The following is a 25,316-nucleotide window of genomic DNA, read 5'->3' as shown; positions in this document are numbered from 1 at the left end:
GTCCAAGGGGCGCGCGCAGGAGACCTCGCTGCAGGTCTAAAGGACTGGAGGCCGAGTCAATTAAGGCATGAAGCGAGGTAGCTTTATTGTAGGTAGACGCTTATGTCAGGGCCACCAGAAGCTTAAGACCACGAGGCTTGACGAGCCCTGGATTATATACAGTTTGAGGAGAGGCGGAGTTAGGGCGTGGCCTCCAGGGGAGGGTAGCCAATCACACAGGGAGGACGGATGAGTGACTGTGACCATAGAGATGCTGTTCCTGAGTGTACCCGTAGCAGAGGATGTTGGGTAGGTGGAGGACTAAGGAGAAGGCCAATAGGGTTAGAGAGACAAGGCTGCATCATCACTAGTCGCTGGTGAGGCTTGTAATTCAGAGGTCTAGAAGAACCGGACGTGCCAAAATGACAAGGGAGGGAATGAAAGAGACTAAGCCATCAGGCCAAGAATAAAATTATGCCACACACCCCCACCGGGTCTCCTGGCCACAGGCCTCCTCTAGCCCCCACCTCGGCCCTGCTCCTCCCCCACCGCACCTGACCCTCCGCCTGCCCTTCTCGGTGCCTGTCCCCGAGTGGAACGCCTGGGTCCCGGCCCCTGGGACAGCGGCCAGTGTGTAGGCTGAGCATGCCCAGGGTCTGCAGTGCCCTCAAGACACCTGAGGCCCGAGGCAGGTGTGGCCCCTGCAGTGCTGCCGATGTATGTGGGCAGACGCCGCCACACATGAGAGTGGAACGCAGGAAGCTGGGTGGGGCACACGTTGCCGTTGGCACAGCTGGAGGCCCGGGTCTGTGTGTGGGGTGAGGGCACGAGGTATGTACCCCAAGCTCCCCTGAGGTTTGCTGCTGCTGCCGGGCGTGTCAGCCCCTCGAGGGGGTCTGGATGCCTGGGCTGGTCAGGCTGGGGACCCCTAGAGAGGACATGTGTGCCAGGGCATGAGCCTGGAGAGCAGCCTGTGGCCTGTAGGGGCGTGGGTGTGCCTCCGGGAGAAGAGGGCTTGTCCTGGCGTCCCAGTCATGGCGGCAGGGTGGGGGCAGGCGGGGCCACCTGGGATTGCTGACGTCTGGAATGGGTCATGCTGTAAAGCTGCAAAACTGGCAGCAGCGTTACAGAATCCGAGTAATGTTTAGGTTTATAACTGTGTCCCATGCATTTTGAGCCAAATTCGATAGTAAACAGAAAACCACATCTCAGTGCGTCACGGGCGTCCTTGTGAGCTGTCCCCTTTTCCTTGACAGCTGCAGCGCTGGCACAACCTGGGCTCGGAGGGCATGACAGGGCATCTCCTCAGAGCAGGATGGTGCCGCCCCTGCCACCCCCTCCCATGACTTGGCGGAGGCTCCCATAAGGGGCAGAGTGGGGGAACCTGCCTTCTCCCCATTGCCTAGGCAGGGCTGCGTGTGCTGTCTTAGGTAGGCCCCCACCAGCTGTGGCCCAGGCAGGGAGCACGACGGGCCCAGCGAGCTACCTCCCAGCTTGCAGACCACTGCCCTGCAGCCTCACGGCAGCTGCCTAGCATTGCTCACAGTTGTCACATCTCGCCCACCTGTTTTTACACCTCTAGAACCACCTTTACCTTGAATAAGTAAAGAGATATTTAAGCACTCTATGATAGTTTTACAAGCATCAGAAATGCACGACTTCATGCCAGGCCCTGGATACTCTGGGTGACCGGAGACCACTGTTGGGATCTGGTTGTATTTTTGGAGTCCCGTGGTGTCATTGGAGGGCAGGCTGCTGGTTAGAGGGGCCCTATCTCCAGGCACACATCCCTGACAAGCCTGTGTCACAGCAGCCATCCTGAGCACAGCAGTGGAGCACCACTGGCGACGGACTTGCCTGCTGAGGTGCCTGGCCCTAGGAAAGCTACCCACTGGCTCCTGGGAGGGCGGGCCCAAGCGTTTGGCATTTATAGGGATTGGAGAGAGAAAAAGTCAAGGAGGAGAAAGCAGTTCACTTGCAATCACACCTGCAAAGGACAGGTGCCGTGGCATCTCGATGCCCCTCTTCTGGCATTCGATTCATGGGTACACGTGCAGACATTCCAACTTCTGTCCACAGGCCTGCCCTGTGGTGGTCGTGACTGCCACACCACACTACGTCATGCCATCTTACGTAGAGCCGCCAAGGTGCCCCGAGTTCGCTGGACGCCAGCCCTGCCCCTTCACACCCTGCCTCCCCCGGCCTCCGTCCTGCCCACTGCGGCTCCTCCCGTCAGGCCCCTCAGCTCCTGGGCTGGCCCAGTGCTCAGGGGGCCCGTCCCAGTGGTCCCACAGCACCCTCAGGCCTGCAGCCTCAGTCAGGTCCACTTCCTCTTGACTCAGTTTCCCCAGCCGTAATGGGGAGCTGGAGCTGGTGCTCCCAGGGAGCCCCTTTTAAGCAGTCTTGGCTGCAAGGGGGTGGTCCTGAGTGGGGGACCCTGCCTGATCCCCACATTGGAGGTGGGTGGGGTGGGCAGGGGGCTGGCCTCGGTGCCATTCCCCCTACCCCCCACAGGGGTGGCCAAGTCAGGCTGGCAAGGGTCACTCCAAACCGCAGTCCCCTGGAGACTTAGGCTTACTTTATTTTATTTCCCAAAAAATGATTTTCTAGGCAGGAAGGGGGCTGCAGGCAGAGTTAGAAATAACTGAGCCTTGTTTCCAGTCGAGCAGGTTCTGCAGATGTGCACTCAGGTAATTGTGGGTTTGTGCCCAGCCCACGTAGCCACTTGAGGGGAGCGGGCGCCCAGCCCGGCCTGGCTTTTTGTTGTCTGCGTGGGTGTAGCGGGCGCTTGCCCTGGGGCTGCCGGGTGGGAAGCAAAGAAATCTCAGCTCCAGCTCCTCCCAGCGGAGGCTGGCTGCCTGCCCACTGCTCTCCCCTGCCCGCTCTGCAGCGCTTCCTTGGCGAGCTTCTGCCCATCCCGTGGCCTGGAGGGGACCTGTTGAGCCCAGCAGGTGGCTGGGGTTTCAAAGCTCTGCATGTCAGCAGGCGCTTGTCCAGTGCTCACCTCTCTTCCGTGTGCTCTCCTGTAGGACTCAGGGACTCTTCCTCCCTCCCCCAGCTCCCCTTCCCTTCCCCTCCCAAGGCCCGAGAACTCAGTACAGTTGTGAGAGTGAGAAGCTGGAGAACTCAGCCGAAGCCACACTGCAGATGTCATCCAAGTGAGGCTTAGGAACGTGGGGCCGGCGCTGCCCGCCCCTGCCCAGCCCCTTCCCCCAGGGCTGAAGCAGACACCAAGGCTTAGAGCTCAGCCAGCCACTGGCCGCTGTGTGGCCTCGGAGCCCCAGTTCCCAAGCTGTAAAATGGGCGTGGGGAACACCCGCTGTGGGATCGCCGTGGGGGGGTGATGCAGCCTGGGGCTCACCCGCTGCTCAGTGCCAGGGGCCTGCAGATGCCACGGCCAGGGGACTGCCCACAGCAAGCCCTGATCCTAGACCCTAGATCTCCATTTCTCCCAGTTTTTAGGTGTCACAGTGTCATTGTCCTGACTATTAAATTACGAGACTTAATTGTTTACAGTGCTTTTAGGTTTGTTTATTTAAAAACGGCACAGAAGGCAGAGAGCTCTGCACCCCATCTACCCCCCACCAGGCCCCTGTTACCGTGCTGTTTTGGGGGGCTGCGGGTGCGTTGTCCTCAGCTGCAGCCTGTGCCCCACGCCAGGGCCCCCTCGGGACCCACAGTTCTGTGGCTTGACGCTTGCGTCACGTCCTGTCTCCTGGTCGTGGATCCCCGGAGAGTTCCGCTCCCTAAATGCCCCGGCGCCACCTGCCATTCCCCCATCCCCCAGCCTGGAGCCCACGGGCCTCACCCGTCTCCGGCTTTGCCTTTTCCTCAGCGTCATCCGGTTGGCATCACACAGTGTGTCATCTTTTCGGACTGGTATCCTGCACTTACCAGGAGTATTTACAGCACCTCCGGTCTTTTCGGGGCTCGAGAGCTCATTTTTTTTATCGCTAGATAATGTAAAGGGCACCTTGGTTGCTTCCATTTGGGGGGGCTTATGAATAAAGCTGCAGTAAACAGCGTCTCAGACTTGAACCATTTAGAAAGAGAGCTCATTCTGGCTCATTGGCTGTGGGCCAACCTGCACAGGAGCCATGGTGGACCAGCCCCAGCGACCTGCAGCGGCTCGAGGCTGCGTGGCCCTTTGCCCCTGTCCCTGGGCGATGTGGTAATGAGCTGAGCCTTCTCCCAGGGCCTGGGGCTGCGGCCCCTGCCATTCCCCACCCGCCATTCCTTCCAGCCTCAGGGCTGTGGAGCAGAGCTTCAGGGCAGAGGTCCCGGGTTAAGGCCCTTCTCGGTCTCCCCATCCCCAGCATCTGAGGTGTGTGGGCAGAAGGACTCAGGAACCCCCTCTTGAACCCCTGCCCCACGTGGCACTGGGCAGCCTGGTCCTGGGCTAACGGAGCTCAGGGATAGATGCCTCTCCCAGGGGGCAATCAGGGCTTTCCTTGCGGCGCCCTCCCATCAGACAGCATGTGGCCCATGTGGCTCACACGGGCCCACAGTGGTGTCGACCCACTTTCCAGCCCTGGGCAGGTGGCCTCATCATGGCACATGGTGGACACTGTGGGCACGTGGTGCTCAGCATGGGCAGATGGCAGATGGCAGTTCGTGCAGGCGTGTGGCATCAGTATGGGCACATGGTGCCTGGCGTGGGCACATGGCATCAGTGTGGGCATACAGGATCAGTATGGGCACTTGGCACCCAGCATGGACAGATGGCACTCAGTGTGGGCACATGGCACTTGGCACACGGGCACATGGCATTCAGCATAGGCAGATGGCACTCAGTGTGGGCACGTGGCACCTGGCACATGGGCACATGGCGCCCAGCATAGGCAGATGGCACTCAATATGGTCACTTGGTGCCCAGCGTGGGCAGATGGCACTCAGTGTGGACACATGGCACTTGGCACGTGGGCACATGGCACTCAGCATGGTTAGATGGCATTGTGTAGAAACATGGCACTTGGCACGTGGGCACATAGCACTCAGCATGGGTAGATGGCATTAGTGTGGTTACATGACTCTCAGCATGGGCACATGGCACTCCACGTGGGCAGATGGCGTCCGCATGGGCACATGGTGGCACCAAGCCTTGGAGGCCTCAGAGCATGCGTGGACTGCGTGGACTGCGTGGACGGGGTGCCTGTGGGTCTGGGAACCACAGGTGAATCTCTCAGCTGGGGAGGCACCAGTGGGCATTGTACAGATCCGGGGGCAACCCCGAGAAGGGCCCAGGCCTTGCTCAGCCCCGCCCTACTCCACCCCTTCCTAAGTCTAGGGGAGCAGGAGCGGGGGAAACGGGGGGCATTGGCAGCCTTGACGCAGTGTGGAGGCCAGAGGGCCCCTCAGCGTGTGCAGAGGGGGCGCTGGGAAAGCAATGTGAGGATTCTCGCCGCCACAGTGGCCATATGGAGGGCCAGGCCATTGCCCAGGTGGCCGCGGATGCCCCAGCTCCCCTGCACACACGAGGCCCTCACCAGGGCGCACGTGGCAGGACCGTGGGAGAGGAGCGAGCCTTTGTGTCGGGCGTCGCCTGCCAGGCGGGATTGGGGGAGTGGGCCCGGGTCTCCTCGGCCAGGCGGTGCAGCCACAGGGCACCCCGGCCCCAGGTACCCCAAGCAGGCCCTTGCATCGGGAGGAGGAGGCCTGCTGAGCCCACGAGGGATGTGCGAAGACAGCGTCCCAGGGCCAGGGCTTGTTCCGCCACCCGCGAGGCGTGTGGTCAGGGCCTCTTGCGGCCCCCCGCCTGCCCGCCATGCCCAGCCACTCCTAGCCGCTCCCAGCCACGTCCCTGGCGGGCAGGTTTGCAGGCAGTGGCAGTTGGCCCTGCTCAACCTTGCGCCCTTCTCACCGAGCTCATCCCAGCTGTGTTCCCTCCTGGGGCTCGGCTGACCCGGCCCCTCTGACCAAGGTTTTCCTTGCAGCTCAGGGCACACCAGCACTGGCTGATTCCCACGGGACTTGACTCCTGACCGAGTGCCTTGTATTCGTGGCTGTGGGGGAGACTTGGCCTCCGTGGCTGCCTGCCCCTTCCCAGCACGCTGCCCGCATGGCCCCTCCCCGAGGTCCTCTGACAGTGGTAGGGGGTCCCGACTTTGGGCTCTAGGGAAGGTGCAGCTGCTCACAGCTGCAGGTCCCCTCAGCCATCCTGCGGACAGTGGTTCCTGCCCTGTTCCAGGGGCTGCACTGACCACCAGGGACCCTCAGGCCCCCTGGCCTAGCAGGGACACAGGCAGGCCGGCCTGCTGGAACCAGCACTGCCCTCAAGCCACGGACAGTATGTCCGGCCCCTCACTCCACGTCTCGTCTTCCAGGTCGTGCCTGCTACGGCATGGGTGCTGACCCTCCTTTCTGAGGGTGAGGGCCCGCCTGGGCGGACTGCAGTGTGTTGTCCTCCACCTGCCCAAGGGCCCTGGGTAAGGCAGCTGGGCCTCTTCGTCCCCACCTTCAACCAAAGTGGAGCTGCCGGGCATGGTGGGTCCTCTTCAACCTCTGGAGGACTGGCCAGGCTGTTTGCAGAGCAGCTATGCCCGAGGACACCATCTCCTCCCGCTCCCCAGCACTTGCCGTCCTGCGTTCCCTTACTGGTCGCCCTCCTCCTAGGCTGGCATGGGCTCTCTTTGGTTTTGATTTGCATTTCCCTAATGACTGACGACGGGGAACATCTTTTCAGGTGTTTACTAGCCATATGTGTCTACCTTCTTTGGAGAAATGTCTGTTCACTGTTCACCCATTTGTTGCTAGATTGCTGTCTTTGTGCTATTGAGTTGCAAGAGTTCTTCACACATTCTGGACGCTCATCAGAAGCGGGATTGGCAGGACTGGTCCCATTCAGTGGATTCTTCTTATCGTTGGTTTATTGTTTTGTCTGTTTGTTCATTCTGGAAGCATCTCTCTTGCCCTGCATCTGCCCTGCGCTGCACCTTCCAGGAGCCCACGGACTGGGCGAGCAGGCAGGTGTGTGTGCTCGCACGCACTCATCAACCCCCCCACGCCAGCCGGGCTCTGTGTGAAGATGCTGAGAAGCACGTTCTGCCTGGTCCCTGCTCTCAAGTCCATTCCATTCCAGAAACAGACTGTGGGCAGGACAGCGAGTGCAGCGGTGGGATGCCCGCTGAGAGCCTGGGGAGGAAGCTGTACCCAGCAGCTGGGCCACCCAGGCCAGACTCGGGGCCACTGGCCACCTGGCCAGTTTCCGTGCGGGTCTGCCTGAGCCCCGATGACGCTCCCGGAAGCCAGCATGTTCCCATGCCGCGTTTCTGATGAGCTCGGTTGCTACACCTTGGCACCTCCTCTCACTGTGGGTTGCGCTGTGCCCAGGGCAGCTTTGGTAGAGCTGGGGCAGTTCCTGCGAAGGAGTCGAAGTGGTTATGCATTTCAGAGGTGAAACCCCACTTCCTGCAAGCGGCTGCGATGTGCCCACCGCCAGTGGCTGGTGGAGCTGGAGAGCGTGCCGGCCTGTCCTTTGCCACCTGCCAGGCTGTGCGCTTGGAAATAGACCGCTGCACCCAGCTGCCCCCCACCAGCCCCCTGGACCAGGCGGGCCTCTGCCAAGTTCTCCTGTCGAGATCGACAGCTCCAGGTGCTCCGGCCAGGTGCGGGGGAGTGACCACGGGGCCTGGGTCCCAGGTGCTCTGGCCAGGTGCAGGGAAGTGACCCTGGGGCCTGGGTCCCAGGTGCTCTGGCCAGGTGCAGAGGAGTGGCCCAGGGCCTGGGTCCCAGGTGCTCCGGCCAGGTGCGGAGGAGTGGCCCAGGGCCTGGGTCCCAGGTGCTCTGGCCAGGTGCAGAGGAGTGGCCCAGGGCCTGGGTCCCAGGTGCTCCGGCCAGGTGCGGAGGAGTGGCCCCGGGCCTGGGTCCCAGGTGCTCTGGCCAGGTGCGGAGGAGTGGCCCAGGGCCTGGGTCCCAGGTGCTCCGGCCAGGTGCGGGGGAGTGACCACGGGGCCTGGGTCCCAGGTGCTCTGGCCAGGTGCGGGGGAGTGACCCCGGGCCTGGGTCCCAGGGCTGAGGGAGGCTGCGGGGACTCCGGCTCTACCCGGCCGCACCTAGTCTGTCATCCGTCCAGGATAAGCAGGACCCAGGGGATGTGGAATGCCCAGGGCACACCTGGGCCTCCGATCAGACCCTGGGCAAGCAACCAGCTCAGACCGCGGGGGCTGGCAGAGGGGAAAGGCTCCCGGGTAACCCCAGGGCCACAGCCAGTCCTTCAGTTAGTAACAGCACTTGGGAAACCCTCTCCTCCGGAGGAGGTTAGGAAGCCAGCTCACTGTCTCGTGAGATGGTAAGTAAACCCAAAGAATGGGCATTTCCCTGCCTCCCTGCGCAGGGTGTGTCTGTGTAGTTGAGTATGAGAAGTGTCTCTGTAAAGGAGGATTCCAGCTAATGAATGCACAGCGGTTGATAATGGAATAGGAGTGTCAGCTCCCACCCCTCGTGCTGCTGAAGGTGGAAGTGACTGTCGTGGCCGCTGGGCTTGCAGGGCGGCCGCCAGCCCTCTCGCGCCTCCGGGTGGAAGCGCAGGTGCAGTGGGACGGACTCTGGCTTCTGTACCCAATGCCCCGTTCACGGGAGGTTCGTGCCGACTCCCGGAGAGACAATGGGCAAACCCGAGTGGGAAGTGCGGACAGCGGGCAAAGCTGTCAGTGACGAGGGACCGGGGCCGTGCGCGCTGCCAGCAGTGGTGGCCGTACATGCACCCTGGCTCAGGTTCACTGTTCTTCAGTTAGAAGGCGATTCTGGAAATCTGAGCATTGATGGTGTTATTAAGGAATTAGCACTTGCTTTAAAGTGTGACAACATATTGGGGTCTTTTGAGTCTTTCTCAGAGCCACGAGTGTGACGTTTGCAGAGGCAGCTGTGACGTCGGGGTTGAAGTGGGGCCGGGAGGGGCTGTGGGCGCGAGGAAGCCAGCTTGCGTCTCCGTGGGGCGTGTCTGGGACTGGGCAGCACCTCAGCTGGGCTCTCTGTGTTCACGTATATATGCTTCCTCCTGATGAAAAGTTCACATTAGAGAGTAAAAGGTTTTTAAAGAGGTGTGTACCGCAGAGCACCCTGCCTCGGGGGGCCGTCCCGTCATGGGGCTCAAAGGGGCTCGAGTTTGTTGTGGGCTCCACGCACCTGGCACTTGGCAAGTGCTGGGAATGGTGGCCTTCATGGGTCACAGAGCAAGGGGCAAAGGGCAAGGGTCAAGAAACACACCTGCACTATGCGGTCACGCTCTTCAGGTTCACAGCCATGTGGGCACATGTCCCTGTGGCAGTGCTGGGGCAGAGGGCATGGCTCGGCCGGGGGCACGGGTGAGGGCACCGTGTTGGGGCGAGAGCCTGCCAGCCCCCGAAGCAGCCCCCTGTTGGTGCCCAGCTCCTGCCAGGCTTCAGCCCTTTCAGGGTGGTCGGCTGGCTGCTTAGCAGCAGGCTCCATCCCCAGCCTCGTGGGCACGAGACCAGACCAGGCCTGGGGCTGGAGCAGCCTCGTCCTGCAGTGGCAGCCCTGCCCGCCGGCCCCATGCAGCACGGCCGAGGGAGGCCCTCGCACTTCCAACCTGGCGCTCAGGGAGCTGCGGGTGCTAATTGGCTGTGGCCCGTTATGAACGCGCCCTAAGTAGAGTACCCGTGGTAGTCCGGGACATGACTACCTTTGTCTTGTCAAGTTTATCCGGGTTTTTCAAGCCCCCGCGACAGTGAAGGACAGGGTGCATTTGCAGCCACATGGAAGTGAGGCCTGGAGCCGACCAGAGTCCTCAGTGGCCCCAGCCCAGTGGGCCACATCCAGGCGCCCTGTCCTGAGCTGGGAATGTCCCAAGACTTCCGTACCCTGGGACGTGGCTCCTGCCCTGCCGTCCCAGGAGGTGAATTGGCTGGAATTGCTCAAAAGTTGGGGCGAGGTGAGCAGTGTAGGAGCTGCAGGAGGAGCTGCCAGAGGGGTGGGCAGGAGGGGTGGGCAGGAGGGGTGGGCCTGCCCTGGCCGGGGCAGTCCTTCCATGTCCTCTCGCGCCCGCAGCCGGCGTCGGGGGGCATCTCCTCCGGGGCCCGGCGTCTCCACTGTTGCACTCATTTGTCCTGGGGCTCGCAGGTCACAGTCCTCAAGGGGTCCCGGGGCCAGCGGTGTGTCCCTTGGGGCTTGGGGAGCTGTAGGCTCACGTCCCTGGTGCCTGTGACCAGGCCGGCAGGTGGCAGAGGCATCGGCGTGCGGGCTCCTGTCGCAGCCACCCGAGACTGCGCGACAAGCCCTGACTCCCGTCCGTGCTAAAGGGCCTGTGGGCGTCTTAGGCCACCTGTGCCCACGCGGCCGCCGCCCTCTCGCGGCTGCTCCTGAGAGCGCCAGCCCCAGTGGAGCCCAGTGTGGAGCCCGCAGCACGCGCTGCCCGGTCGCACTTTCTGGTGTCCCCAGAGGAGCAGCGAGGGTGGCGGGCCCAGGGTTCTCCCCAGGGAGAGGGAGGAGCCCCACCCAGCTGCGGACGCAGGTGACCACGGCTGCCAGGTCCCGGGGCGAGACTGCTTTGCTTGCATCTTTGCGGAAGAACCGAGTAAAGTCAGACCATGCCAGACAGCCTCCCCCAGCCACAGGCGCACGCCGGCCATCTGCATTCGAGCAGAAGCAGTGGGCAGGAAGGGCAGGAGGCCGGGGCGGGAGGTCGGGAGCCGGTCCTGGGGTGCCTGGAGATGGCAGGAGCGGCAGCTTTGTGGCATGCATTTCCCAGCAGCCTGTCTTTGAATTTGCAAATGCTGAGTCTCCCAGGCAGCCAGTCCTGATTAACTGTGCAAACCTAATTAGTTCTCATCAAAGTCTGTGCAAGGCCTCCCCAGGGAGCATGGTGAGTAGCAACCAGCCACCCAGCGCCTCCGCTGGGGCGAGGATGCCAGCGTTGAGTGCCTCCGGCCTTTGCTTTCGGCTCCAGGGCGACTCCCTCTGACGTGCCGACAGCCTGGGTCCCGGGGCACAGCCGTCCCAGCTCCAGGGCCGGACCTCTCCCTGCCCTGCCCCCTCCCCCGTCTGTACCCCGTGGAGAGAGTTGGGGTCTGGTGGGGTGCGCCCAGTCCCCGCACACTGCCTGTGGACTGTCGTGTCTGCAGAACCCCGAGAGCTGGCCGGCCCTGCAGCCGAGGGAGCAGTGCCGGGAGGAAGCCGTGCCCTCCATAGGACGAAGCCTTCGCGGTCGAGGGGCCTCCCCCAGCCAGGTTGTGACAAGAGAGGGCATGTGTGGGCCCAGGCCGCCGTGCTGGAGAGAGCCCCGGACCCCTGCCACGACCCCCGCAGCTCCCCACACAGCACCCCACACTGTGGCCGTCAGGGTGAGGAGGCCACGGGAAGTGCCGCCCCTCCCGCCCAGTGCTTCCAGAGACTCATGTGCACTGGAAAACGCAGGGTCCCGGCAGCGTGTTCTGGGTCTCTCTCTCTGATCCCTTTCCCCATACCGGTCCCAAGTTGCTGAAGAGATTCCTGGGGTCTGTCTCACACTGGTGGCGCCATGCCCCCAGCCCCTGGCACTCTGAGTTGCCCACAGCCCCTGGTCACCCCACAGGGGAAGCCGGGCCCCTCGGATGGCTCCCCCGGAGAAGGCCCACCTGCCCACCTCGGGGTCCACCCCCGTCACGGTCGCTGTGATGGCCGCTGGCTCGTCTGTGAACCCAAGTCCCTGAGGTGGAGACATGAGAGGCTGCTGGTGGGGGATCCCCTGTGGGGTCCCGGTGGCCATGGCCTTCCTGGGAGCCTTCTCCTGGCTGCACAGAATGCCCAGCTCTCAGGACCTAAGTGCAGCAACACACGTACACGCACACGCACACACACACACAGCCCGGGGGTGGGCTCGGGACCGCTGACTCAGAGCCAGGCCCCGCAGCAGCCCTGGGAACTTGGCCCCGCAGCCTCGGGCTTGGGGAAGCTGACTCAGGGCCACTGGCTGTTGGAACCAAGCTGAGAGCCACTGGTGCTGGATTCTCGCCTTTGCCCAACGTCTGGGATCCCGGCGAGCTCCTCCTAGGTTCACGGAGGGCTGCCAAGGATCCATTCGGCTGCAGAGGTGGCCCTGTGGCTTCTTGGCATCTTCGCTCAGGGCCTGTCCACGTGGTCGTCAGGACACAGGACTTGCCCTCCTCAGCTTGCCACCATATGACCACCTTGGTACATTCACCAGGTGCTGCAGCTGTGGCCACCACCTAGTCGCAGAGCACGTGTGTCCTAAGAGGCTATGCCCAGGAGCAGTCACCCCTGGCCGGGGCCCCACCCTGACCAGCCACTCAAGAGCCTCCATAGCTGTGGGCTTGCTCTGGACAGCCCCACGGTTGGGGCCACCATCCATTCTGCTGTGCTGGAGCCGCGCTCCTTACAGCTGGGTCCGTTCACCTACTGGACGCGTGGTCACACAGGTTGACTCTACTTCTTGGTCTTCATGAATAGGGCTGCCAGGAACAAGTGTGTACAGGAGTTGCGGTGGGCGTGTTTCGTATTTCTCAGACTTATTCCTGAAGGTGGAACTATGGACCAGTGTTGGGGCTGTAGCTGTGGCCCACAGGTGTGTGGGTTTGTAGGTGTGGTTCACAGGTTTGTGAAGCATTGGATATGGCTCGCAGGTGTGTCTGTAGGTGTGGCTCACAGGTTGTCCATAGGTGTGGCTCCCATGTATGTTTGTAGGTGTGGCTCACACCTGTGTCTGTAGGTATAAGTGGGGGCAGGTCCCTGGCAACCTCAGGTTTTGGGTGTCAGGCTGAGCTGGGGAGAGGCTGCCCAGCCCAGGGCAGGTGGGCATTCTCTCGCTAAAAGCGCAGAGTGGGCAGGAAGCCTTGGGGAGCTCACCCAGCCCATCGGGGGGCTTCTAGGTGTGGGGATCCTTCCCCTGTTTTCTGAGAATGGTGCGCCTACCCACTCCCTGAGGATGCAGTGGGGACCCAGAGCACCTGCCCTGGGCACCCCCTGGTCTCCGGCAGACAACGTGGTACTCGGCGGGTGGCGCCTAGGCTGGCAGAAGCCAGGGTCCAGGCAGAGACTGCTGGTGAGCCGGGGCGTGGGGGCTGCACCAGGTGGCCTTTCAGCTGCCCCAGGCACCTGGGAGGGAATGGCCTTGGTGGGGGGGGGGGGGGGGGCTGGGGTAGGGCCAGACCATGGAGGGGCCGCCCCCTGGGGATTCTGCACCCCGGGTGGTGGTACTGTGAGTAGGGAGCAGCGGGGGTGGCCACCGTGCCCGGAGCAGCCTGAGGACCTGGAGGTGGTGGGTGGGAGCAAGGTGCCACTTCCTGGCAGGCAGGGGTAGGGCTGTGCAGAGCACCGAGGCTGGCCCCAAAGCCTCCCCTCCTCAGCAGTGCTGACAGTGTCCCAGGGTACTGCCTGCTGGGGCTGTGGGTGCCGCATGAACGATACACACAAGCTCCTGTGCATGGCGCCGCCACCATAGCTGTGGGAGGCAGACTTGAAGCAACGAGAGAAATACAGCTCATGGGGTCGGGCAGGGTGTGAGGAGACCCGACAGCTGGAGCTGGGACCAGGCCAGCCGGAGAGACCACAGAGAGGGCCCTGGAGGGGCAGCCGTGGGGTCTCGGAGCCCGTGGAGGGCACAGAGCCTATGGTGGGCATGGAGCCTGTGGGGGGCACGGAGCCCGTGGGTTCTGCTGGTCTCGGGTCTGTTTGCACCTGGGAGTCTGGAAGCCACAGAGCCAGGGTGGGGTGGGGCAGTCTGTAGACTGAGGAGCCCCCAGAACTCCTGTCCCAGCCCCGTCCCCCATGGTGAGCATACAGAGTGGCTCAGGGAGCAGGAGCAGGGTGTCAGGGCCGCCCCTTCCGCCCGTGGTCAGTCCCAGGGAGCTGCTCCAGGGAGCCCTGTTGACTGCTGCCCCCCAGCCTCCCCTGCTGCTGACACCCCAGTGGGGGCAGGGGCGGAAGCCACAGGCATTTGGGTGCTGACCGTTCATGTCCCTGCTTGAGCTGTCAGGGTCCTGGGCTCCTCGGCCCCTCACAGCCCCCAGCAGGTCCGCAGGGAGGCCTGTTTCCTCCACCTTCTACTGTGCGTGTCTGCTCTTATGGCAGGGAACATGGGCTCCCCTGCCCTCGGGGTGGGGGGGGCCTCGGGCCATCCTCCAAGCTTCTGCACCCCCTCTTCCCAACCAGGGGCCTCAGGCTTAGCGACCCCCCCCAAGGCCCAGACAGGGCCGGCGCCCCAGCCTTTGTCATGCCTGGCTAGTTGTGTGACTGCTCCCTGTTCACAGAGGCCGCGCGTGTTTTCACTTCTCAGCAGTGACGCGCAGCTTCCTTCTAAAATCAGCTTATTTTGAGTTAATGAAGACGGTTGATTGAGAGCTAAGGAGCCACTCGGGCGCCAGCCGTGTGGGAGAGAGACGCCGGGCAGCTCGTGAGCTCTCAGCTCAGCCTCCAAGCAGGCTCTAGGAGCTTCAGGTCGGCTGAGACTGCACTGCTGGTGAGGGGCTAGGGCTGGCGCCAAGCCTGCCCCCGCGGACACAGGGCCCTGGATGGGCGAAAGAGGCCTGAGCACAGGGCGAGCTTGGGCTCCTCTTGGGCAGGGGCTGTCACCTGGGGCCGACTTTGCTGCAGGGACATTCCACTTTGGCGTCTGGGTCGGGTGCCCTGAGGTGGTGCAGGTGGGGAGCTGCCCCCACCGTGCACCCTGGAAGCGCCAAGTCCCAGAACTGGGAGTCTGCCCTCCCCCCGTGCACCAGGGAGCCGAGGCTGCAACTGGAGCAATGCGGAAAACCCGCTGTCCTTCTTCAGAGGCTTTGCAGTCTGTCCACTCAGCCCTTTGCCAGCCCTGTTTCAGCCAGGAGAGTGGAGCTCAAAGTGGGGGGAGGGTGCTCTCTGGGGCCCTACGGGGAGCCGGGAGGCCACGCCACACTGGCCTCTCCAGCGCCGCCTCTCCCTCTGTGGGTCACGATTTAGCAGGCGAGGCAGCCGGGCCAGCACTGGCTGGCAGGGAGCTGCCTGGAGGTCCCGGAGCCAGCTGAGCAGGGCTGGGGTCCAGGGCTAGGGGGCTGGGGGCATGGCCAGGAAACCTTCCAGAAAGCGTCCACAGGGCCCAGGGCAGGACCTGCCGTGCACCTGGACAACAAGCAGCATCCTCTGTCGCATTGTCCCTTTTCCTGCGGTACACAAGTATGGACTTTGGTGTCAGGGGAGGCTCGGGGGTGTCCCAGCCAACCCAGCTTGTGCCTGCACCAGAGCCTGAGGGCACTGAGGGGTGGTAGTGGGAGTCCAGCCACCCCTGCCCTTGAGCCCTCAGCCTCTAGCCCCAGCTCTCCCTGCCACCGTCGCTCAAGCTGTCCCCGGGACATGCCAGACCCAGCCCGCCTCAGGGCCTTTGCACCTCTAGGTGACCTGCTGGCTGCCCTCCTGGGCTCCGCATCTGCCAGATTCACCAGGCCCGATCCTCCCCTCAGCCAGGGCTCTGCCTGGTGCCGCTCGGTAGACGCTCGCACAGCTGCCGCTGGAGCAGTGCTGGGACTCCCGTGAGTCCCCACACGTCCGCCGCCTCTGGGACGTGGGGGCTCCACTAGAGCCTCCGCCATGCCCAGCCCCACCTGCGTCCTGAGCACCAGAGCAGCGCCTGGGACATAAGGGAAAGGATGGGGAAGGGGGAAGGGAGGGGGGAAAAGGAGAGAGGGAGGGGAAAGGGTGGGGGTGAGGGCCTGATTCCTTCCATCTGAAGCACCAGGTGGCCCCATGGAGGGAGCAGAGGCTGGCAAGGGGCCGTGGGGCTCACTGCAGAGGCGTGCAGTGGGGAAGTAGGGAACGCATCGGGCGGGGACACTGAGGTGTCAGGGCTGCCAGCTCCTCCGGGGAGGGGCCCTTCTTGGCCAATCCTGCACTTCTGTCCCCGCGCACCCCCAGTGCTGGCCTGGCTCCTGAGCACACTCAGGCTCCGAGCCGGTAGAAGGGGGTACATGGCTTTCTGGCTCCCAGCTGCATCAGGACAGGGCCTCTTGTGGCCCCACCTGTGGCCCCTCCTGCCCATGTGGTCCCTGGCTGAGACCCTCCCCTGCGCTCCCCTCCCTTGGCCTCCTGTTCTGGCTAGCAGCGCCTGTGCAGAAGACTCACATCCGATCCCTGGCTGTGGGGCTCATCCTTGCGGGCAGCTCAGGACTTGTGGCTGAAAAGACTTGTGGTCCCCAGGGAAGTGGGGAGGCTGGGGCACCGTTCCTAGGCCTGCCTGGTACAGAGGCCCCTCTCAAACGGGGTCCTGGGAAGGAGGCTCCCTGAGGGCAGTGCTGGGGGGCTGCTCCCACCTTGGTCCCTTTCCGGTCTCACTGGCATCAGTGTGTGGCCCAGCCAGAAACGCGCCCCGGGATGCAGCCAGTCGCTGGTCACTGCCTCCCGCTGTGCAGCTGAGGAACCAGGGCCCAGCCAGGATGGGGCCTAGGTGCTGCCCGGCCTCCAGGACGGCTCTGGGCGCTGTGAGGTCTGCCATCGCCACAGCCCTAACAAGGCCCCGAGTGCCACCACCCCCACTGCCCGGGGCACGTCCTCCAGGCACTACAGCCATAACAGCCTCTTACCAGAGCCATGATGCTCACCCACAGCCCTGGCCCTGCACCTCGTGGGCGTGCTGGCCAGCCGGGCGGGCAGCCTCCACCGCCAGCACACCCCGCAGCGGGCACTGGGCAGCAGCCGGCCGGCCAGCACACTTCTCATGAGGGTGCCTCAGGGCGGCAGGCAGGAAGAGCATGTCACAGGGCTGTGCAGTGTGGGGGTGAGCGTACAGACACATGCAGAGGCACACCATGGAGGTGAGCGTGCAGGAGTGAGTGTGCAGACACACAGAGGCACATCATGGAGGTGAGTGTACAGGAGTACGTGTACAGTCAGGTACAGGAATCACTGTGCAGACATGCACAGAGGCACACTATGGGGGGAGTCTGCAAGATTGCATATGCAGACGAGTCCAGGGATAAGCATGCAGACACACGCAGGGGTGTACCGTGGGGGTGAGTCTGCAAGATTGCATGTGCAGACGAGTCCAGGGATAAGCATGCAGACACACGCAGGGGTGTACCATGGGGGTGAAGATGCAAGAGTGAGCATGCAGTCACATGCAGGGGTGAGTGTGCAGACACACAGGCAGACCATGGAGGTGAGCATGCAGATGCACAGAGGTGCACCCCAGGGATGAGTGTGCAGATATGCACAGAAGTGCACTGTGGGAGTGAGCGTGTAGGAGTGAGCATGCAGACATATGCAGGGGTGAGTGCAGTCTATGTACATCACACTGTGATGTGGGTGAGCATCACGGGCGCACCATAGAGGTGAGCATGCAGATGCACAGAGGTGTACCATGGGAGTGAGTGTGCATGCAGATAAGTGCAGGGGTGAGTGTGCAGACACACAGAGGTGCACCATGGGGATGAGCATGCAAATATGCAGGAACGAGCCTGCAGACACGTGCCAAGGCCCACCACGGGGTGAGCGTGTAGACACACATAGAGGCGCACCATGGGGTGAGTGTGCAGATGCGAGGGGTTGCACCATCAGTGTGGGCTCCTAGATGATGGATCCCGTCAGGGTGACCACCACTGTCCATGTGACCTAAGGGCCCATCATCCAGCCTAAATGACATCATCAAACTCATTCTGGAAGCCCCTTCCCCACACCTGGGCCCCTTGTGGTCAGCACTGGATAGCACCCAAGGCCATCACTTCATCAGGGACACAGGTCTCCTGAACTGTGAGGGACACGGCTCTTGGGGTCAGGGGGAGGCCCTGGACCCTGAGGGACCCCACTGTGGTCTCTGGGAGCACTGGCAACAGCAGCATTGCCCCCAGCCCCATGGCTCTAATCTGTAGGGTGGCGCGTAGGGAGTGGGTGCCGCCGTCAGATGCTCAGGGAGAGAAGGCCCGCCCCTTCCGCCCCTCCAGTGAAGGGGTGCGTTGGGCAGCCCAGAACAAGAGTGTGGGGCAGGGAGCCTAGTGGGTGGTGAGGGATGCCTGGGGCGGGGGTGCTGGCACAGCTCTGTTAAGGCCGTCCAGGTTTCCAGGTTTCCCTTGGTGGCTTCATGCGGAGACGGTGTCTGCTGCGTGTACCTTGAAAACCCAGGCCGGAGTGGCCAGCTCCCCTCACGCCTTTTGCGGGTGCACCGTGCCTGGTCGCGCAGGCCCCCGTGTGCCCTGTGCCAGACCCCTGCTTGGGGCTTCACCCCCCGCGGCCCCCATCTCCCGTCAGCACCCCGAGCTGCCTCTTGCCCTCTGTGGCTGCCTGGGACAGTCCCGGAAGTACCACAGCCTGTGTGGGCACAAGTCACCTGCCGGGGCCTCTCCCGGCCGTCTTGGGGACAGCACTTTGGCCAGTGCCCTGGACACAGAGTGGGCAACTGCTCCTAGAGCCTGGACCTGGGGTAGAAGAGACAGGAAAGGCGGGCATCCCCGCAGGCGGCGTGTCTGAAGGGAGAGTCGGCCCGGGCTTCTGGTAGGGCCCCCCGCACCCCACCTGGGCACACTGTGGTCTGGACAGAGGCACATAGCCTGGGGCCTGGGGTCAGAGGCACCTAACACCCTCTGCCCGAGGGCCAGCTGTGTCCCGCGTTGTGGACACCCACTGCCCTCCACAGTGGCCTGGCTGCCCGTGGCCAACTCTGACTTTCAAAAATCCTTCTGGAAACATCCAGCCGCAGCACCTCCGATGCTTCTGTCTGAATGAGACGTACTCATGGAGAGGCGCAGGCTGCAGGTAGACAGAATGTAAAACACCTCGTCAGTTCCTTCGCCCCGTGAGCGGGTCGTGGGCACAGCGCCTGGCTCAGAGCCGCTCCACACACCTGCCCTCCGCCGCCATCCAGCCTGTGCCCCGCGCCCTCTTTCCCAGCACAGCTGCCAGGTCAGCTGCTGTGCCGGCTGCACACCCAGCCCAGACTCGAGCAGAGCGGTCTTAGGGCCCCAACCACCTACTCCAGGCTCCTTGGAGCCAGGCCAAGGCTGCCAGGGCTCCAGGGCACCCAGGCCCCACTGGGATGTGGTCAGCACGCTGGACGGTCAGGCCCAGTCCCCGGGCTGTCAGCGATGTGGAGTCTGAGGCGAGGTCCCCGCAGCCCCCAACCCTTTGCTTCCCTGTACAGACCTCCTGCTTGTCCCCGCCCAGGCAGGCATGTCAGTGCGCCCGGGCAGGTCCCTGGGAGGTGGCTGTGCTGGACTCCGCAGGGGAGAAGCGAGGCCGTTTGGGGAGACTGTGGGGCCCATCTGGCAGATGCTGGGCACGTGGCCCACCGAACCTCAGGTCCTCATCCTCCAAGGGGATGTCACACCCTGCGTCCTTCGGCAACCAGCCCTGCTGGGCACCTGCATAGGCCGCTACCTGGGCCAGCCTTGGGCGGCGGGAGGGGGCCACAGAGGCTTCACTTGGTCCCTTGGCCGTTTTTGTGGCACCATGCCTGGTGGCTGGGCCTAACAGAAGGGGGGTGCCACCCGGGGAGACAGGAGGAGAGAAAGGGGGCCCCGGGCCATGGAGTGTCCCTGGCTGTGAGCCGTCTGGTGTGGGCAGAACAGGTGGGTGGTGGCTGGGGCGGGGTTCAGAGGGGCCTGGGGCACACCATCAGGTTTGGGGGTGACCAGGACCAAAGGGCTCGTGGCTTCCCCATCTGAGGGGCTGAGCCTGTTCTCACTGCTCCACCCTCTGGCTTGAAGCAGACCCCCCACTGTGCCCATGGGCCCCTCCCTCAGCCCAGGAGCCAGCCTGCCTCCCCACCTGTCATCTTGGTTTGGTCCTAGCCTGCAGGTGGGCACCCCAGTTTCACCCTAACCCCATCCTCCCCTCCTCGAGATGTGCAGAAACCCTGACTCTGCTGGGATGCAGCGGCCTGTCTGGCCGTGGCTGGGGGCAGCAGTGACTCCGGCACCGGGGGCTCGTAGAGGGGTGCAGGTCTGGGTCCGGACCAGATAGCCGGCAGCCCTGGCTCCAGCCCGTGCTCGCCTTTGCACGCCCCGTCTCTCCTCCGGGAGGCTCTGAGGAGGGACGCTGTCCAGCCTGCACCCTGCACTGAGTGTGGCAACAGATATGGCAGGATGCTCCGTCGGGCCTGGTGGACCACAGCTATGCTGGGCCTGCTCCACACTGGCCGCTGTGTCCAGCTGTGGCCGCCCCAACAGCACACGTCCAGGCACATCCAGCAAAGCAGAAGGAACCAGAGCCTGGAAGCGAGCCCCAGCATGGGTCCTCCCAAGAGGGCCTGCCTCGGCCTCGGCATGTCCTGGGCACAGAAGGGGCAGAGGGCCACGTCAGGGCTAGGGCTTCAGCACAGCGCAGGGATGCTCCAGGAGGAGCAGCTCAGGATGCATCTCACTGTCGCCGTGGAAAGGTGGGAACGGCCATCGGGAAGGGGCGCCTCCCCCGGCCACGCAGGCCCTGCCCACCCTCCCCTGGGGGGCCTCAGGCGCAGTCCCCATTGCCTGGGCCCAGTGGCCGCCTGTCTCCGAGCCCCGGTCTTCGCCCCTGGGGGCCCCTGTGGATGGGAGCTGGGTGGCAGCAGGAGGTGCTCCCGGCTCGAGGAGCTTGAGCAGCGTGGTTACTTCCTAGCACAGAACCTCACCGAGTTTTTATGAGATTCCCCCTCTCCCCCCAGTGCTCTTTGGAAATAAACACTTGGAGGTGTTATACTCCATGTCACTCGGCTTAATTAACTTTTAAATCACATGTCTCCCAGGACCCCTCAAACGCCAGCTGGCAGGGTTGGGGTGGCCCTCTTGGGGGCAGAGACGCCCAGGGTCTTAGTGCCGGGGGCCCCCACCTGAGGCCCCAAGAAAGGCACAGCCCCCAGGCACCGGCGCCAAGCCCCTCAGCAGCTCTGGGCTAGCCTGGGTGTTTGAAGGGTGCTGGAGGCAAGGGACAGGGGCCTGGAGGCTGAGGGGAGGTGGAGGCTCGGGGCCCTGGGGTAATAGCAGGTCCACCTGAGGCCCCATCCCACGGGCGTGGAGCTTTGTCCCTCTGGCCCCAAGAAGCAGCTTAGAGGTGCCCCCAGGTTGCTGGCATCCAGGAGCCTTACTACCACCAGGGCCCCCTCATCCCGAGCAGAGCAGGCCGGCATCGGGCACCAGATGGGCAGGTGAGAGGTGAGCAAATGGGCAGGGTCCACCCTGGGCACGTGACTCTCAAGGCACCCCAGTGGCTGCCGGGGAGGTTTTCCCAAATGCCTGTCTGGTTGCATTGGCCCCCTACCCAAACTCCTGCAAAGGCCCCAGCTTCTTCAATGGCCCCAGCCCCTCTGTCCCCCCCATGCCAGGCTCCCCTCTCTGCCCCCTCTCCTCCTAGCCGCATGTGCGCTCACCCCATTTCCTCAATACCTGGTACCCAGCTCAGAGGCCCTGCCCAGGGAGCCCCTCATGCCAGCTCCAGATGGTTCAAGTAGCAGCTGGGTCCTTCCACTCAACCTGGGCAGCATTGTTGGCCCCGCCAGTCCAGCTGGTCGGCTGATAGCGGCTGCCGTGGCGCCTGTCCCACAGGGAATGTCACTCCCGCCTGACCACCCACCAGCACTTAGGGTGAGAGCTGCATGCACTGTGGAGCCCGCCACATCCAGGCATTCCTCCTTCTGTGCCCCCCTCAGCTCCACCAGGGCAGTCCCCAGAAAGCTGCAGAGCCTGGCCCCCGAGAGGTTGGGGTGCAGAGTGTGGCCAGGAGGCTTGGGCCCAGCACTTGCCGTTTGCTGGCTGTGCAGGGGGCACCCAGGCCTCCGGGTGTGAGGCTCCCCTTCCAGCCCTCATCGTGGGGTGCCGTGGCTCCAGCCTCTCATGTGTCTGTGGGGTGCCAGGAGCACGGCCTGGCCCGCAGCGAGCACAAGGGGCAGCTCTGCCACCTACATCCTGCTGCTGACCATGGCCCCGGGAATAGTGTGGGAGGAGGTGTGTGTGGCGGCAGCCGGGACCTGTGAAGGGCACTCATGAGTCGCCTTACATGGGCGCGTGTAACATGCTGCTACATGGAGGAGGCCAGACATAGCATGCCATGTCATTACCCCCAATGCATAAAACATGCTTGGGGGGGTGTGCGTACACACACTAAGTTATATGTGTACACTGTACATGCACACACACTGTACACATGGTTATATGTGCACACTGTACGCACAGCACACACACGTGCTATGCGTACACATTGTACACTGTACATGCACTGATACACATACTGCACGCACATACTGCACTCACTGGATACACACACACAGCACACACGTGCTCTGAGTACACACTGTACACTGTACATGCACTGATACACATATACTGCACGCACATACTGCACTCACTGGATACACATACACAGTACACACACATGCTCTGAGTACACATTGTACACTGTACATGCACTGATACACATATACTGCACACACATACTGCACTCACTGGATACACATGCACAGTACACACACGTGCTCTGAGTACACATTGTACACTGTACATGCACTGATACACATACTGCACGCACATACTGCACTCACTGGATACACACACACAGCACACACGTGCTCTAGTACACATTGTAGTACACTGTACATGCACTGATACACATATACTGCACGCACATACTGCACTCACTGGATACACATAGCACACACACGTGCTCTGAGTACATATTGTACACTGTACATGCACTGATACACATATACTGCACACACATACTGCACTCACTGGATACACATACACAGCACACACACGTGCTCTGAGTACACATTGTACACTGTACATGCACTGATACACATATACTGCACACACATACTGCACTCACTGGATACACACACACAGCACACACGTGCTCTAGTACACATTGTAGTACACTGTACATGCACTGATACACATATACTGCACGCACATACTGCACTCACTGGGTACACATAAACAGCACACACACGTGCTCTGAGTACACATTGTACACTGTACATGCACTGATACACATATACTGCACACACATACTGCACTCACTGGATACACATACACAGCACACACATGTGCTCTGAGTACACATTGTACACTGTACATGCACTGATACACATATACTGCACACACATACTGCACTCACTGGATACACATAAACAGCACACACACGTGCTCTGAGTACACATAGTACACTGTACATGCACTGATACACATATACTGCACACACATACTGCACTCACTGGATACACATGCACAGCACACACATGCTCTGAGTACACATTGTATACTGTACATGCACTGATACACATATACGCACGCACATACTGCACTCACTGGATACACATAAACAGCACACACACGTGCTCTGAGTACACATAGTACACTGTACATGCACTGATACACATATACTGCACACACATACTGCACTCACTGGATACACACACACAGCACACACACGTGCTCTGAGTACACATTGTATACTGTACATGCACTGATACACATATACGCACGCACATACTGCACTCACTGGATACACATAAACAGCACACACACGTGCTCTGAGTACACATAGTACACTGTACATGCACTGATACACATATACGCATGCACATACTGCACTCACTGGATACACATACACAGCACACACACGTGCTCTGAGTACACATTGTATACTGTACATGCACTGATACACATATACTGCACACACATACTGCACTCACTGGGTACACATAAACAGCACACACACGTGCTCTGAGTACACATAGTACACTGTACATGCACTGATACACATATACGCATGCACATACTGCACTCACTGGATACACATAAACAGCACACACACGTGCTCTGAGTACACATAGTACACTGTACATGCACTGATACACATATACTGCACACACATACTGCACTCACTGGATACACACACACAGCACACACACGTGCTCTGAGTACACATTGTATACTGTACATGCACTGATACACATATACTGCACACACATACTGCACTCACTGGGTACACATAAACAGCACACACACGTGCTCTGAGTACACATAGTACACTGTACATGCACTGATACACATATACCGCACGCACATACTGCACTCACTGGGTACACATACACAGCACACACACGTGCTCTGAGTACACATTGTATACTGTACATGCACTGATACACATATACGCATGCACATACTGCACTCACTGGATACACATAAACAGCACACACACGTGCTCTGAGTACACATTGTACACTGTACATGCACTGATACACATATACTGCACGCACATACTGCACTCACTGGATACACATACACAGCACACACATGTGCTCTGAGTACACATTGTACACTGTACATGCACTGATACACATATACCGCACGCACATACTGCACTCACTGGGTACACATACACAGCACACACATGTGCTCTGAGTACACATTGTACACTGTACATGCACTGATACACATATACCGCACGCACATACTGCACTCACTGGATACACATGCACAGTACACACATGCACATTCACTGCACGGTGTAGACAGTTATGTGCACATGCTGTATATGCACAACACACACATGTACTCTACACACTGCACACATACCGTACACTCGTGCACAGTGTACATGCATGCACACTGCAGATGGTTATACACGCACTTTGTACGTGCACAACATGCACACTGTATAGACACTACAATACACTATACACGTATTACACTCACACTGTATATTCATGCAGACCACGCACATGCCTACTGTACACACACCACACACACGGTTATACATGAACATTGTGTGCACACACATGCACACTCACACATGCTGCACGCACACTCACATACTTAAAACAGGCTGTGCAGTCTGTGACTACTGTCACTTGCCTTGCCGTGTTGGTGTAGTTCTGAGTGATCAGATTAAGGACGTTTGTTACTTTCTTCATGTTTTCTAGAGTAATAAACCATCAAGAGCTTGAACCACTGTTAGATTACAAGGGAAAATCACGCAGGCGGCCATCCTGTCAAAGCCGAGGCTACGTGGCCAGGCCCTCACGTGTTGGGCCTGCCCGTGTGCCCGTGGCAGGCAGCCGTGTGTACCTGGGGGCCTGGGGTGCCTGGGCACCTCTGGGGCCTTGGCTTGAGTGCGCACGGGCGTGCTGACAGCGCAGCCTGGGGGTGCAGTGTGGAGCGCCGGCCCCTGGGTTGGGGTCACTGTTGGCTGGTGCTCCCACCTCCTCCCTGCCGTCAGCAGCAGCTGCTCCCGGTGGTCCAAGGCCTGGCCCGCGGCCTGTGCGGGTCACGTGAAGCTGCCGGTTGTGGGGCAGCCGGTGACCCTGGCTACGGCCCCAGAGGCAGGGCAATGCGTTTTCCCCAGGCACGGCTCGCCTACGCCCCAGAGATTCAGAAGAGGACAAAACATGGCCTCTGCCACCGTGGCGTCCCATCCGAGACACACGCCATGAGCATGTCTAGGAGATGGGCCTG

The 25,316-nt window shown here is 61.4% G+C and overlaps 1 protein-coding gene across 5 annotated transcripts in view; it reads left to right on the top strand.

Moving 5' to 3' along the window:
• LOC143666876 (mitotic spindle assembly checkpoint protein MAD1-like) overlaps positions 1 to 25,316 on the top strand; it is a 267,107-nt gene that overhangs the window by 218,655 nt on the left and 23,136 nt on the right. The gene's annotated exons all lie outside the window — the stretch shown is intronic.

This window comes from Tamandua tetradactyla, chromosome 23 (assembly GCF_023851605.1).
Source record: "Tamandua tetradactyla isolate mTamTet1 chromosome 23, mTamTet1.pri, whole genome shotgun sequence".
In the NCBI taxonomy this organism is placed as follows: Eukaryota; Metazoa; Chordata; class Mammalia; order Pilosa; family Myrmecophagidae; genus Tamandua; species Tamandua tetradactyla.
This window is presented reverse-complemented; position numbering and strand designations above follow the sequence as displayed.